Source organism: Equus quagga, chromosome 7 (assembly GCF_021613505.1).
Source record: "Equus quagga isolate Etosha38 chromosome 7, UCLA_HA_Equagga_1.0, whole genome shotgun sequence".
Classification (NCBI taxonomy): domain Eukaryota; kingdom Metazoa; phylum Chordata; class Mammalia; order Perissodactyla; family Equidae; genus Equus; species Equus quagga.
Window position 1 is genome coordinate 68,668,737 of NC_060273.1, and position 16,004 is coordinate 68,684,740.

Below are 16,004 nucleotides of genomic sequence, written 5' to 3' on the forward strand. Positions count from 1 at the left end.
ATGCCTCATTTAATCTGCTGGAGCTCCTCCCCCGCTCACCTTTTCTCATGCCATTTATTCATGGTAGAAACCGTGTTATTTGTCCTGGAGAATTTCCCACATTCTGGATTTGGCTGGTTGGATTCCACTGGTGATTGGATTCTTGTGGTGTTTTTAAGCATGTTCCTCTATCCCTTTGCATTTCCTGTAAACTGAGAGTTAGATTGGTACGGAAGGTGGTTCCTGAGGAACAGAATCTTAAAGATGAGTTCACTGAATTGGTTCTCTGGTCCGATTAGATTTAAAGGCACTAATGACCTTGTTTCCAGTGCTAAAGGGAACACCTGTGGTCCATGGCATGCAGTGGCAAAATAGTTACTCAAACCATTAGCCGTAGCTTCCTGTGATCCAGTAGCTGTAGAAGGCGAGGCTCTGCGTGACTGAGCTCTCACTGTCACAGAGCATCTTAGTGAAAATAAGCAGTGTGATGCAGCTGGGGGGCTGCTTCTGAGTGTGCTGGAGAAGGCAGGAAAAGAAAATGATGAGCTCAGGACATTAAATTCGCAGCTCAAATGATTACAGGCTTTTCATTTAATTTCTTTACTTTTTTTTTTTTTTTTTTGAGTAAGATTAGCCCTGAGCTAACATCTGCTGCCAATCCTCCTCTTTTTGCTCAGGAAGGCTGGCCCTGAGTTAACATGTGTGCCCATCTTCCTCTACTTTGTATGTGGGACGCCTGCCACAGCATGAGGTGCCAAGCAGTGCCATGTGCGTACCCGGGATCCGAACTGGCAAACCCCAGGCCCAGAAGCAGAATGTGTGCACTTAACCGCCGTGCCACCAGGCCAGCCCCTATCATTTAATGCCTTATTTTAAAATTTTCTCGTAGGCTGTAAATGTTGATTGCTAATCATATTAACACAACGTATTTGTCTTATCATATATATAATTTATTTCTTTATCATATTGTTTCAAGATACGAATATTAATACTAAGAATAAGATCAGTGAATGTATTTTTTCCTCAGTATATATCTAACTAAGGATGAATGGCCAAAATACTGTCAAATTTACTTGAAATAATGATTCTCAGGATATGGTTATGCCACCAACTTGATATACAATTAGGCATTCGCCTCTGTACTATTTTGGTTTTAGAATTTATTTTATCACTTTGATATAATTTAGTATTTTTAATTATGTATAACATTTAATAGTTTCAAAGCTAGAACTATATGACAAGGTATATTTGAGAAGTAGCTTTTATCAACAAACTTCTCCTTCTCTCTCCCTAAGGTAACCATTTCTATTAATTTTTGGTTTATCTGTCAACTGTTTCTTTTTGAAAATATTAGCAAATACATTTACGTATTTTTATTTCCTTCCCCCTTGCACTGTAAACATTGTTCTGCATCTTGTTTTGTGGTTTTTTTCTGTGTGTTTTTCACCTAATATGTCCTGGAGACCATTTTATAGCATTATATAGAAATTCTTCCTTTTTACCCTGTTAGAATTTGATGGCATAATTATATTAGCCCTGTGTCAATTCCTTTCTATTTATGACAAGTTTATCAGTTGGGTTCCTGGCAGGAAACAGATGGCACTTTCAAAATGGGTAATCTGAGAAATTAATTAAGGGACTTTATACAGACCTGGGCCCCATGAAGGTAAACCACAGGGATGGTGCAGTTCCCCAGGGCCAGCCACTGCAACGGGCCTGAGGTTTGACAGAAGTAGTTACTAGAACCAGAAAGGGGCCGCCGCCAGACAGGAGATGGGACCTTAGACTAAGAAACACAGCCAGGCTGTTGTGATCTCCCAGGAAAGGAGCTGGGGGAATAAATGTGCCAGCCGCATTCTTCTTTCTCCTTCTTCCAGTCTCCTGCTGATGCTCCCCACTGGCAAATCCCAAGTGGGAACAGGCCATAGGAGCCCACTGATGTGGCTCTGTGCCCCAGAGCAGATGGGGAGGGGCTGAGAGTGAACCCGAAGGGCAATCAGAACACACCTGGCACAGCAAGGGATACCCTTTTTTTACTATGTACTAGTGATACAAACTTTCCTTTAAAATAAATGTGTTTAGGTTTTAAAAAATAAGATGTGTGGGGCTGGCCTGGTGGTGCAGAAGTTAAGTGCACACGTTCCGCTTTGGTGGCCCAGGGTTCACCTGCTCAGATCCCGGGTGCGCACATGGCACCGCTTGGCAAGCCATGCTGTGGTAGGCGTCCCATATATAAAGTAGAGGAAGATGGGCATGGATGTGAGCTCAGGGCCAGTCTCCCTCAGCAAAAAGAGGAGGCTTGGCAGCAGTTAGCTCAGGGCTAATCTTCCTCAAAAAAGAAAAAGAAAAGAAAAGAAAAGATGTATTGACACACATAATAGTCATTCTATAGTGGAAAGTTTTATTTGAGCCAAACTGAGGACCACAGCCCAGGAGTGCAAAGCACTCTGGGGAAGAGTGGTTTTCAGCACAGTTATGTACCATTTCCAAACAAAGAGGCAGACATCAAGCATGACGGGGGCACATTCTTTCAAGCGTTCGTGGAGATATTCTGTCACAGATTAGCACATACACAGCAAGTCAACACGGCCTTGGCGCTGTAGGAAAGGAGGCGTTCAGTCTTCTCTTTAAAGAGGGCTGGCATCAGACAAAGGGAGGTATAAATTTTTTATCTTCAAAGAGTACATTCTTTACTTTAGGGTAACAATTAAAGCAGATATACAATGTATCTTTGACAGGCTATAAGTCAAACTGCTCTGGTTAAAATAAAATTCAGGCCAAATCAGGTTTAAACCAGAATGGCTTCCCCATATACCTGAAAATATAAAATTTCTTGTAGCAGGTGAAATAAAGCAAATAATGCTATGGGTGTTACGAGGATATGGCAAAAATGGTGAAGGTGGCACCAGGTGACAGAGGTCTGCGAAGCCCTGCTGAGGACCACACTGCCCGCTCGTATTTTAGGTAATGGCCTCCTCTCCCTCCTGGCCCCTGCCTGGCTGCCTTTCCTCTGGACCTTTGAGAGTTGCTGAGAAACATTAGGGAAATGATTTTTTTTTTTAAAGATTGGCACCTGAGCTAACAACTGCAGCCAATCTTTTTTTTTTTTCTGCTTTATCTCCCCAACCCCCCCCCCCCCACACACACACACACAGTTGTATATCTTAGTTGCTGGTCCTTCTAGTTGTGGAACATGGGACGCCACCTCAACGTGGCCTGACGAGCGGTACCATGTCTGTGCCCAGGATCCGAACCCTGGGCCGCCACAGCGGAGCACGCGAACTTAACCACTCAGCCACAGGGCCGGCCCTGGGAAATGATATTTTTAATTGGAAAGAGCCGGAGAGGCCCGGAGATGCCACTGGGTGAGGGGTCTGAGGGCCCCTGACATGGATCCATGCTCTCCTGGGCATTCCACTGCCCTGCGCCCCCACCCCTAAACCCACTCCCTTGGCTGCCCTCCCAGGGAGCACAGGGTCCTCTGTCTTATTCCTTGGTCAGCTGAGCAGCTGAGGGAAGCTGAACACTCAGGGAAGCTGTCCTTGGGGCTGAGACTCTGGGTTGGGAACTAAAGGACCTTAAGGGGAGGAGGGGTCCCCTGCCTGTAATCAGGCCAAGCTGCCTCAGCTCTAGCTCACAAGCCAGCCATGGCCCGAGGGCTTAGGTAATGATCTCAGAGGAGCTTTTATTTCTCTCCAAGTTCCTGGGAGGCAGAAAGCTGTGAGACTGGCCGGGGATAAAAGAGACGGTTCTCAAAGGAAGCATCCGTCCTGCATTTTCCTTGCCTCCGTCTCTAGACACAATGTCACTCCCTCAGATACGTGATTGCATCCATCCTCTGGGCTGGGCTGTGTGCACAGGCTGGGGACACAATGGAGACAAGGTATCGCTTCTCCCCTCACGAAACTCCCAGTACAGAGAGGAAGACAGATGAGTCAACAGTTATGGAGCCCACAGGGGACATGCCTAACGCAGACCTTGGGAGTCACAGAGGCTTTCCAAAGGAAGCGATGTCTAGGCTGAGAACTGAGGGATGCTGGGAATGAGCAGTTTATGTCCACAGGGAAACTTCCCAGGCAGGGAGAACAGTGTATACAAAGGCAGCCGGAGGTTCAAGAGATCTGATAGAGCAATTACAAGTGGGTCTGTTTGTTAGAACGTGTTGGGGGGTGCACAGATGGGGGTTGTCGAGAAACAGGCTGGAGGGGTAGGTGGGGACCAGGCTATGCAGGCACCTCTAGGTTCCTTAAGGAGCCTGGAGCGTATCCTGTGGGCAATGAAGTTGTTAGGCAGGGAATGATGCAATCAGATTTGTGCTCAGGAGACTCTTCATACTACCCTAGAGCTAGCTCTCAAATTTGTCCCCACATTCTCTCTCTCTCTCTCTTTTTTTGTTTTGAGGAAGATTAGCCCTGAGCTAACTACTGCCAATCCTCCTCTTTTTTTTTCTGAGGAAGGTTGGCCCTGAGCTAACATCCGTGCCCATCTTCCTCTACTTTATATGTGGGACGCCTACCACAGCATGGCTTTTTGCTGTGTGGTGCCATGTCCGCACCCAGGATCTGGATCTGAACCAGCGAACCCTGAGCCGCCGAGAAGCGAACGTGCGAACTTAACGGCTGTGCCACCATGCCGGCCCCATGGTGAGTTCTTGATAATGGAAAAATCATCACTTTCAAACAAATGCAACCATCGGGTGAGGCACAAGGGCTATATCGGTGACAAGACAGACGAGGTCCCTGCTCATGTGGCACTTAGACTCTGGGGAGATGGAGATAGAGAACAAACTCATAAACATACAAGATAATTCTATCCTGTGATAAGTGCTACAAAGAAAATGCCCCAGGGTGGTATAATCGAGTGACTAGAGATTGGGGGGTGAGTAATGACGTTTTTGAGATTAGGCAGTTAGTGAAGGCTTCTCTCGAGAATTAGTTGAGCTGAGATCAGATGGATGGAGGGTGGCTTGTCTGTAAAGACCTGAGCCTAAAGCATTCCAGACAGGGGAACAGCAAGTGCCAGGCCCCTAAGGTAGGTGAACAAGGATCATGCTTGACAGAGAGAAGGCCAGTGGAGGTAGGGAATGGAGCAAGGGAGAGAGCAGTTGGAGCTGAAGCCTGATAGGCTGGGCCCAGATCACACGGGACTGTGAGGGCCAAGAGAATTTGGATTGTATTCTAATGGAATAGGAAGCATTAAGACTGAATCAATTAGAACTAAGTTTGGGTGTACATAATAGAAAGCCCAAAAATAATAGTGACTTAAACAAGATAGAAATGATTTCTCTCTCAGTAAAATTCCGGGGTTGATGCAACAGGTCCTTGGTCATCAGGCACCAAGCTATTTCTATCTTTTTGCTCCATCACTTTAGCTAATGGCTTCCATCTTTAAGGTCTCTTTGTGGTCTAACATGGCTGCTGGCACTTCAGCCATTATGTTTCAATTCCAGACAGTGGAAAGAAGGAAAAGAGGAAGGGCAAAAAAGATGGACTTCCACATGCTAATCAAAGTCTGTATTGCTGCAAACAATAGCTCTGTCCATTGGAGTCCCTTTTCATTCCACCAGGAACGAGTCTCTGCCAGACAATATAACCCCACCACCTTGAGGAGGAGAAGTGACGAAGAGGCCAGCACAGTCTGCTGTGCAGCTGAGAGCAAGCATGTGAGGAATCTGAGGCAGAACCACATCAAGAGCACAAAAAGGACGTGACACATGAGACATTCGGGTTTAGCCACAAGCAGAGCTGCCTTTAGGGTGTACATGGGCTTGGCCACATGTTTTGGAGGGGGAGTGGGGCCCCTATCTATAGAAACCACTCGATTAAAAAAAAGAAGAAGAGAGACACACTTCCCAACTGAGTCAGATTCCTGACAGGATCCTTCTCAGAAGCTCCACACATCTCACTGGCTAGAACATGGATCCTGGGCATAGAATTCTGCCAGGGTTTAAGCAGGATGGGGAAACGATGTGATCTGCATTTTAAAAGAGTCATTCTAGCTACTGTGTGGAAAAGGGCCTGTCATGGAGCAAGAATGGAAAGAATATCAAAGGAGGAGTCACAGACTCGGTCCCCGTGCTGATGCTTCACAAGTTAACCACGTGACCTTGAACAAGTGTCTCCCCCTGCCTGGGCCTGAGTTACCTCATTTCTTAGATTCCGTTGGCTGTGACAAGCCCTCAGTTCCCTTCTCATTATGAAGCTAACATACCAGAGGTGGTTGCCTGTGGGCCTGGCAGGTCTCGGAGCTGGTCCTGGTCCTGGAGAAGCCCCTCCAAGGCTTGGACCCACAGCCCTTGGTGCCCAGAGTGTGCAGGGAGGATTTCAGACATCAACATGCCCCTGAGGGACCCTGGCATCTCCAGCTCCCAGATTTCTTCTGGGTGGCTCTCCTGTCCTGATCTCCTTGACCCCGTATCTCTGAAAGGCACCAGCCTTCAGGCCTGGGCACCCAGGTTCCAGAAAGAGGGAGAAGGCCCAGCCCCGGCTCCTGTTTGCCCCTCCACCTGCCCCTGGCTCTGTTGCTCCTGCTCTGTTTCTGCCTCCATCTGTCTCCTCCATGTTTGCCTCTCCTCTGCTTCCTCTGGGTCCCTCCGTGCTCCCACATGGACTTCTGACATCACCACACCGGGCCAGGCTCCAGGCTCAGTGAGCGCAAGGAGCAGAAGTGAACCATTCTTGGCCCCCACCCTCCAGGGCCCCCCGTCAGGATCTTCTTTCTCTGCTCTTGCTACTCTTGATGTCGCTCCTCTTTGGTGGGTCCTTCTCTCACATCCTTTTGTCTTTCCCTCTCTGTCTGATTCTCTATTTTAAAAGCATAAAACAATAGTTGATTATATGCTCATAAGAAATCCAATATAGAAGTATACAGAAGTAAGTATAAAGGTCCCCTCACCTCCGTTTTCCACTCCGATCCATCCCCTCTCCAGAAGCTGCCATTACTTCCAGTTTTGCGTGCATGCATGGCTGACCCTGGTCTCTGCTCAGAGCCCTCTCCAGTCTCTCTCCTCTCTCTCTGACTCTGTGTGTGGGCTTCACAGGGTCTCAGTCCCTCTGCCTTTCTCTCTGCCTGTCTTTTCTGTTTGTGTCTCTTTCTCCTGCTTCTCTCATTGTCTCTCTAACTCTGTCCCTTTCTCTCTCTGTCTCTGCCTCTCACTCCCTCACTCTTTCTTCATCTGTCTCATTCTATTGCTGCCCCTCTTGTCAAAATATAGTTTTCTAAAAGTTAAAAACACACTCATACAAGTAAAAAATGAGCGCATGTCAATAACTGATTTACCCTGTTAATGAGGGAATAAGCAGGTGCTGAAGCTGGTTCAAGAGAATTCAAAGAGAGATCATGTATCTATAGGCACTGAAAGAAAGCTGGAAAAAGGCTGCTAGGTCATATACAAAACTGGTTAACTTCCTACCAGGCATTAAAACTTAACCTCTGGGGTTCTTTCTTTAACTGGACAGAGGCCTACGAGTTAACATGTAACTTCAGAGTCAGAGTCCTAATCAACAGTAAACAGCAAATCAAATAACACCCCATCCCCTAGAGAAGACGGTGATCCTTGGATGGGCTTGTAGACCATGCTCCAGTCGAACGTTGAAAGGACATGTGTCGGCCTTTTGTCTTACTGCTAAGTTTTGGTAAGTTTTCTCCACATTTGTTTCTCGGTGTCTCTTTCTTCTCTATCTACTCACCTGTCTTTTCCTGTCTCTCTTGGTCATGACAGACCGTCACAGTCTATCTCTCTCTTCCTCTGAGTCTGTCTCTCTTCTTTCGACTCTCTCTGTTTCTTGATTTCACAAAGTCCTTTTGTTCACCCGGGAGTAAACCATGTGCCAGGACCTGTGCTGGGAGCTATGGCGAAAAGACAAAGCCAGCTCCGACAGACAGGCCCCTGCCACTATGTCTGCATTTCTTTTCAGAATTGGAAGGAAATCAAATGGAAATTCTGAGCGCTTGGAGGAGAGGAGCTGAGGGTGTGGGACGTGGCAGGGAAGGGAGGGCCGGTGAGCGGCAGTGGGCTGTCGCGAGCTCCCAGCTTCAGCCGGCTGGGGCAGAGATGATTTCACACCACAAAAATGTCTGAATCAGGAGAATAACCCAACTTGGGATGGGGCTGGGAAGCCGGCAGCTTAGTGGGGGAGGGGAGGAGTTGGGGATCTGTGTTGGGACCAGGGGCTAAGATGGGTGGCTGGCTATGACTCATTGTGGCCCTTGGATGTCCTCACTGTTCTGGGATTTCAGGAAAGAAACGCTTTCTTCTCCCATGTTGTAACTGAAAGGACAGAGCCGGCCTCTGGAGAGATAGCAGGGTGGACTCTGGGTTCAATCCTGGAGAATCTTAAGGCTCTGCTAGCAAACCCGAGGGTCTGAGTGAGGGAACCAGAGGAGGGAGAGAGTCAGCAGACAGAACAGAGCGAGAAGAGGAAACACTGAATGTAAAGGCTGGAAAGCCTCTAAGTTGAATGAGATAGTGACTTCCAAGCATTTTCTTAGCTGCAGAATCCTCTGTTCACATGAAGGACCACTATTAAAATAGCCAAACAACAGCTGCTTCTGGGAGTCCAAGGAGGGGTCCTGAGCCCCCTCATCTTGGTCCTCCTCACCTGATGTTTGGAAATTATGACCTAACCCAACACCCTTGTTTTACAATTGAGCAAACTGAGGCCCAGAGACGGGAGATGAATTGCCCAGGTCATTTATGGAATGAGTGAGGAACCCAGGTCCCTGACTCCTTGTCCAGTGCTCTTTTCCAAAGGATGGGAAGGACAGAAAGAGAAGAGATCCAGGCAAAAGGGAAGGTGAGAAGAGAAATGAGAAGATGGAGAAGAGGAACAGATCAGAAGAGAGAAGCAAGCAAGAGGCTGGGTTTCTTTAAAGTTTTCCAAACCAGGAGCTTAGACATTGGCCTTCCTCCTGGAAGAATATAGGAGAGGGCCAGTCAGTCCCCTTAAAGAGAGGTGATTCCAGCGCCTGTCAGCGAAGGTACAACACTCGACACTCGTGGCTCAAGAGGAGATTTCTCCAGCAGATGGGTTTTGTTTGGAGAAGAAAACATATAAAAAGGGGAGGAGGGATCCAGAAGCCTCTGGGTAGGGCACACGCCCTCCAGGTTGGCTCGGGCCCCACTAGTGCTGGTGTCGTGTCTTAGAGGGGCTGCTCACATCTGCCATCTGCCTGCCCCTGAAGTTCTGCTCGGTTGAAGCACGGATGGGCTGGGGACCTGGAAACCTGCCCGCTTGGCCGTCTTTCTGTCCCCTTAAGTCTCCTGAATGGAACCCCTAGAGCTCCACAGAAGGCAGTTTGAAAACCACTGACATGGAGAATCTCAAAGATCCATTACAAGTTCCCGTCTCAGGAAAGGAACAGGGGCCAGGAGTGGGGAGAGAGGACATATTGGGGCAGTGTTGGATCCACCTCAGAAGAGGGCAATGAGCCTGCCTTATCCAGGAAGTGGTGGAGAAAAAGAGACTTGGGTTGGAGAAGGGGGTAGGGGCTCAGCTGCTTAATCCAGCTCTCCCTTCTTGTCCCCCAGCTGCCCCGTCCCTGGGACCCAGAGAAGACCCCAGGCTGGCCCCCAGGACAGCTGAGTCACAGCACCGGCTGCCACGTCGCTGGGCTGCCAGGCCGTCATTATTTCTGGTTCCACAGCTGCTAAAACTGAAGAGAGGTTTGGTCTGCGGGCCACGTCAGGGAACATGTAAGAGCTGCCACGTTGTAGGGTTGGGTTATTGGGCTTCCTCCCTTTCAGAAAAGATTTCCAGGCATTTGGGGTTTCAGAAGAAAATTGATGCCTGCGTGTGAGTGTTCCCTGGATCTGGACCAGCAGCTGCAATGTTACAGAGTCAGGGATGGGAGGAGACAGAACCAATCCACTGCCGAGCTCCTCCAACCCCGCCCAGGACTATGGGGAGACAGTTCAGGCCAAAGGGAGCCCTGCACCATCAGCCATGGATACAGGACCCGCGAGAAAGGCTAAAGGGCTATGAAACCTATAACACAAATCTTTAGCGGTTAGAGAGCGCTTGTCCACATCAAGGGCAAAGGCGGTTTCTCAGTGAGCTTTAATAGAGCAATAGGCCAAAGAATTTGTTAGCTTGGGTCAAGTCCTAGCTCTGCCATTTACTGGCCAGGTGACCCAGGACAAGTCACTTCACTTTCCTGGAGTTTAGTTTCTTCTTAAGAGAAGGGCATTGGATCAAACAAACATTTCCCAAAAGGTATTTCATGGAACACAAGTTCTGTGGGATGTGTTCAGAATTTCATGAAAAAAGAGGGCTCTGTAAAGTTTAAATGGAGTTACACAGGTTTCTTCTCTGCAGACCTTTTCAGAGCCTTTAATGTTCAAATGTGCTTCAGGAATATCCATGAGGAAGGCGACGAATGCTATATTAGCAGAACCCACTTGAACCTAGGGTCCCTCTTTTTTTCTGAGGACTAATATTTTGCGGAACACACTTTGGGAAATGCTGAATGATTTAATGATCTAATTGTAGGATAACTAACATTTACTAATAGCTTAGGATATGCAACAGTGAGCCAAATGCATTACAAATATGATCGCCTTTAATCCTCACAGAACCTCCTAAAGTGGGGGTTCCACTTTACCCTTGAGGAAACTAGCGCTGGAGGTTAAATAACGTGCCCCAAGTTTTTCAGAGTTAAATAACTTGCCACAGGACCCAAACTCAGAGATCTGACTCAAAAGCTGGGCCTTTTAACTTTGCTCTTATATCTACTGACTCTAAAACCCATGCTCGCTTGAATCTTACACTGACTTCATACCCAGGAGGGTCAAGAATTATACACATGTTCATTTTACAGACAAGGAAACTGAGGTAGAGAGGAGAGGTGAGGTGTTCGAGGACAGATGTTAGGGCACAGGTCCCACTAAGGGTGGAACCCAACTCAGAACTCAAATTAATGCTTCTTCTTGGGTGGGTTTGTGTCAACACGAGAAGGTGCAGCCAACACACTGTTAACCATTTGTCACTTCAGTGAAGAGGGGGCTCTGTGGGGAGATGTGTCTGTGAACTCTGCCTGGAACCCCGGGTGGAGGCAGCTGGTGTAAAGAGTCTTGGACCGAGTGTTAAGAGTGTGGAGTTTTCATTTCAGCTCCACTGTGGGTCAGCTAGGTGACCTTGGGCAAGTCCCTGAGGGACACTCTGTCTGCCGAAGCCCAAAACGTGCTTCGCGAATCCTGATTTTTCCACCTAATAGACTAAAGGTGCCGCTCAGTAGGACTGTGGGTATAGAAGTCCTTTGTGAGCTGTAAGAGGCCTGAGGGGAAATTCTGAAGCTGCTCAGTGGGAGTGTTGCGAGTGGGGAGGGTGCAGAAGTGAAATCCTCCTTTCTGGCCTTGCCTGGTCAGCGACCACTTTGTCCAGGGGACCAGGGGCCAGATGACAATGAGGTCTTTGTGCCCTTCAGCCAACGGGAGGGCGGACCTGGGGAAAGATACAGTAACAAGACGACAGGCTGAGTCAGTCTCCAGCGTGCCCAGGCCTTCTTAGCTTGCCAGCCTTCACTGTGAGCCAGAAACACAAAGGGTGCATTTCAAAGCTGTGATACATAATCTTTAGCCCAAAGGGGTCAGCTGGTCTCATTCCTGCCTCCAGAGACTTGGAGCAGCCAGAGCTGGCCTCAGCCTGGGCCTGGGGTTGGGAGACCAGAGCTCCAGGCCTAGCTGTCCACACTGTGACCTTGGGCTCTACGATCCTCAATTTCTTCAGCCGTACAAGGAGGGTGCAGGATTGGGTAGGGCCTAAGGGCCCTATCAGCTCTAATCTTTGAAAGAGTCATGGAGCTTCAGCCTGAGCTTGAAGGATGGATGGGTTTGGGGCCGATGGGGAAGAGAGGCAGCCTCACCAAGAGCATGGTGTGGGCAGAGGTGTGTACAGGGAGGGATGGGGAGCGGGGGTCTGGGGTTGAGCTACTTGTGTGGATTCCTGGCTTCACCCCTGTGGGACTTTGAGCAAGTTCATTAGTTCTCTGAACCTTTGTTTCCTCATCTTTAAAATGGGAATGGTAATTGTATCCACCTATGGTAGAGAAAATAATAGCCCCACAAAGATGTCCAGGTCCTAATCCCTATCATTGTAAACACACTGCTTTACATGGCAAAGGGGACTTTGCAGATTAAGTTCAGGATTTTGAGATGGGAAGATTAGCCTAGATTTTCTGGGTGGGCCCAATGTAATCACAAGAATCTTTGTAAGAGGGAAGCAAGAAAGTCGAAGTCAGAAAAAGGAGACACAGGGGCTGCCTGGAGCATAGTGGTTAAGTTCACATGTTCCGCTTTGGCGGCCCAGGGTTCACCAGTTTGGATCCTGGGTGTGAACCTATACATTGCTTGGCACACCATACTGTGGTAGGCGTCCCGCATATAAAGTAGAGGAAGATGGGCACGGATGTTAGCTCAGGGCCAGTCTTCCTCAACAAAAAGAGGAGGATTGGCAGCCGATGTTAGCTCAGCAGTAATGTTCCTCAAAAAATAAAAAAAAACGGAAAAGGAAAAGGAGACACAATGTCAGAAGCAGAGGTTGGAGTGGTGAGCTTAGAAGATGGAGGATGGGCCGTAAGCCAAGGAGTGCAAGTGGCCTCTAGAAACTGAAAAAGGCAAGCACACAGATTCTTCCTTAAGCCTCAGAAGGAGCACAACCCTGCTGACACCTTGATTTTAGAACTTCTGACATCTGGAACTGTGAAGTAATTAGTGTGTATTTTAACTCATCACATTTGTGGTGATTTATTAGAGCAATAATGGGAAACTAACATACCACTCCACTGTGAATGTTAAGTAAAGACTAACCAAGATAGTGAACATAAAGTGTTTTGCCCAGTGTCTGCTCAGTAGTATTGGATACTATTATCTCTCTTCCCGGTTTAATCATAATTGTTCCAACCAGACCTGGTCCCCTACAGGCCCTCAAGTTCCCACAGGCAAAATTCAAGTGTTTTACCTGCAAGGCCCACTCAGGACTCACGGCCTGGAGAGCTGGGCATTGAGATCCCGACACTGTTTCCAATGTAAGGGTTTAGGGGATGCTTCTTGGCGCTGCTTTTATGCATGTAACTTTCTGCTTGGTTGCTTTTCTCCCCGCCAGAAGCCAAATCAACAGAGCCTCCGCGATCTGTTTCCAGAGTTCGGGCCTCTCGCCCCCTGGCTAGGTGTTCCGGCCTGTTCCTGGGAGCACTGGTTGCCCACCTGTCCAGCCCCGGTCCAGCTCCCAGAGGTGGCCCATCAGGCAGTTTGGGTGACAGGGTCCCTGGAGTTACTGAGAAGAAGGACAAGCAGGTTCTTGGTGGGGTTGAGGCTCTGCCTCAGGGGACCTGGTTTTGAGTTCCAGCTCCACTGGGTGATTGCAGCCTCAGCTTCCCCATATCTACAGTATAGGTTCTAAGCCCTACCCTGACTCCCTCACAGGACTGCTCTGTCCGAGGTAAGGAGGTACTTTGGAATGGCCAGAAGGGTATAAAAACGGTAGGAAAGGAGAAGAGGAGGAGGAAGGAGAAAAGGAAGAAGAGGAAAAGGTGGAGAAGGGGCTCTCGAGTTGGCAATTCTAGCCCCACTTCCAGTTACGTGTAGAAGCCACGCTCTCTCCACCCCAGGGTCTCGGCGCTTATTCTCCCCTTTGCCTGGAATACTCCTTCCCCAGCCCTTCTCACTGACTCATCATTTAACTTTTTTCTCAGAATGTACCTCCTCCAAGAAGCCTACCCTGTCTGCCCTATCTAAAGTAGTACCCCCATCACTGTCTCGTTTCATCCTGTTTATTTCATTCTTTGAATAGGTCACAACCTGAAACTAGTTTATCATCTGCCTCCAGCTGTTAGAATGTAAAGCGCATGAAGAAAGTCTTTGTCCAACTTATTGCTATATCCCCAGTGTGATGGAGTCAATGAATGAATGAATGAGGTAGCTGATCTTCTGGGAGGTGTGGGGAGCCTGGATGCCATGTAGCTGTGGGCATTCCCAAGGCAGTGGGCGGTAGAACAGCCCAGAAGTCTAAGGCTGGGCTGGGTGCTAGTTCAGGAAGTGCAGGATCAAGGTAGAGGGGGTGGCGCCTTGAGCACACAGCTGGACATTGTCTGGCTGGGGTGGTGGGCAGGCGGCAGGGCCCCCAAGGTACTCTCTTCTCATTCTGCAGGCTGAAAAGCTGATCCAATGTGATGCTGGGTCAGCAACACGCTGAACTGAAGAGCCGGGTACCAAACGACTGTGGAGTCTAGAGTCCACAGATGTCTGAGCTGAAGGGGAATTCAGGAGTGGGTAGAGTGTAGTGCATAAGCGCTTGGGCTCTGATGCCCCTTAAACCTGGGTTTGAATCTCTAATTTGCCATGTATTTTGTGCATGAGCTTGGGCAAGTGGTTGATCTGAACTTCATTTTGCACATCTATAAATGGGGATAATAATAGTTCCTATTTCATACAGGTTAGATCAGAAAATATATGCCAAGGACTCAGCTCAGTGCTTTGCACATCATAGGTGTTTAATAAATGCTGGCTCTTGTTACTACTATTATGCTATCTAATCTATTTACAAATGGAAAAGTTGTAGCTCAGATGGGGGCAGTGATGAGCCCAAAGTCACTCATTGACTCAGTGGCAGAGCAGGGACTGGCCCCCAGGTCTGCCACATCAGGCCCAGTTGCACTTCTCTCTCTTCCTGTAAAGCCCTTGATGGTGGCAGGAGGACCAGCCTTAGTCCTAGTGGTCTCCCTGCCTAAGTCATGGTCATCCTGGCTTCAGAGGCTCCTATTCTCCCAGGGTGCTCTCATCCCTGGACATAAAACCTATCAAGTTTTCCTCTGAAGGATCCTGGCTCAGGGTCTCCCCACAGGGGTCTGGGAGTGGTCCTCAGATGGGATCTCTGTCCCAGAGCTTTAGCCTAGCCCCAATCAGCTTTCCAGTTCCTGAACCAAAGGCCACATTGGAACTCCAGCCAAACACAGGGAATGGTTCCATTGGCTCATTCTCATCAGAATCATTATCTTAGTTTATGAAGAAAAACACAAAGTTTAAGTTAATTTTAGTCCTCACGATGCCTGGGAACTATAGCAACCAATCCTATAAAAAATATATACATCTGTCCAGATGGCAAAATAGATATCTGAGGAGTCTGCCAGCACCCTGTATTGAACAGCTGAGGCAGAGCATCAGCTCTTGGCTTTGGGACCAGGGAGAGGCCTTGGGGATCATCTGGGGCAGAGATCTTTTTTTGGGTTCCTGACTAGTCCCTTTGAGAACCTGAAGGAAGCCATAGACCTTCTCTGCAGAAAATTGCACAGAGGCCCAAACTGGTACCTTTAATTTTTGCAGGTTTGAGGATCTCTTGAAGACCAGTGTTGGGCACTATTCCAGGCTAGAGCTCTGTTAAAAGACAGCTCGCTCACTGACTGAGCCAACTTTGTGTTGGCTACTGCTCTAGACACTTGGAACACTGGGGTGAGCAATGTGTGTGAAGGCCCTGCTCTCGTGGAGTTTCTGTAGCGGGAGAGAGAAAGTTTCTGACTGTGACAAGTGCTAGGACGGAAATAAAGAGAGAGGCAAGGAGATTGATTTAAGCTGGGTGGTCAGAGGGCCTCTCTTAGGAGAGGACATTGGAACAGAGACCAATGAGGTGAGAAAACTCCAGGCAGAGGAAAATCAGATGGAAGAGTGTCGCTGGCAGAGGTAAGAGCAAGTGCAGCGCTCCTGGGCTGAGAGTAACTTTGGGGTTGATGAGGAACTGAAAGGAAGCTGGTGTGGCTAGAGTAGAGTGATGGAGGAGGAAAGTGGCAGGAGGAGAGGATGGCAAGAGGCAGAGCCCGCATCTTGTGGAGGTCTGTGAGAGCGTTCTCTGCCTTCTCCCTTTCCCATGTTATTCAAACCCAACCCATGCTTCAAGATCCACCTCTTCCATGAAGCCCTCTCTGCCTGCTCCAACCTAGGGATCCTGCCTCTGAACCCCTGGGGCTAAACCTCAGAGTCTGTACCATTCATGTGAGGGCATGTATCCATAAGGCATGTCCTCTCAGCTTGTCCAAAG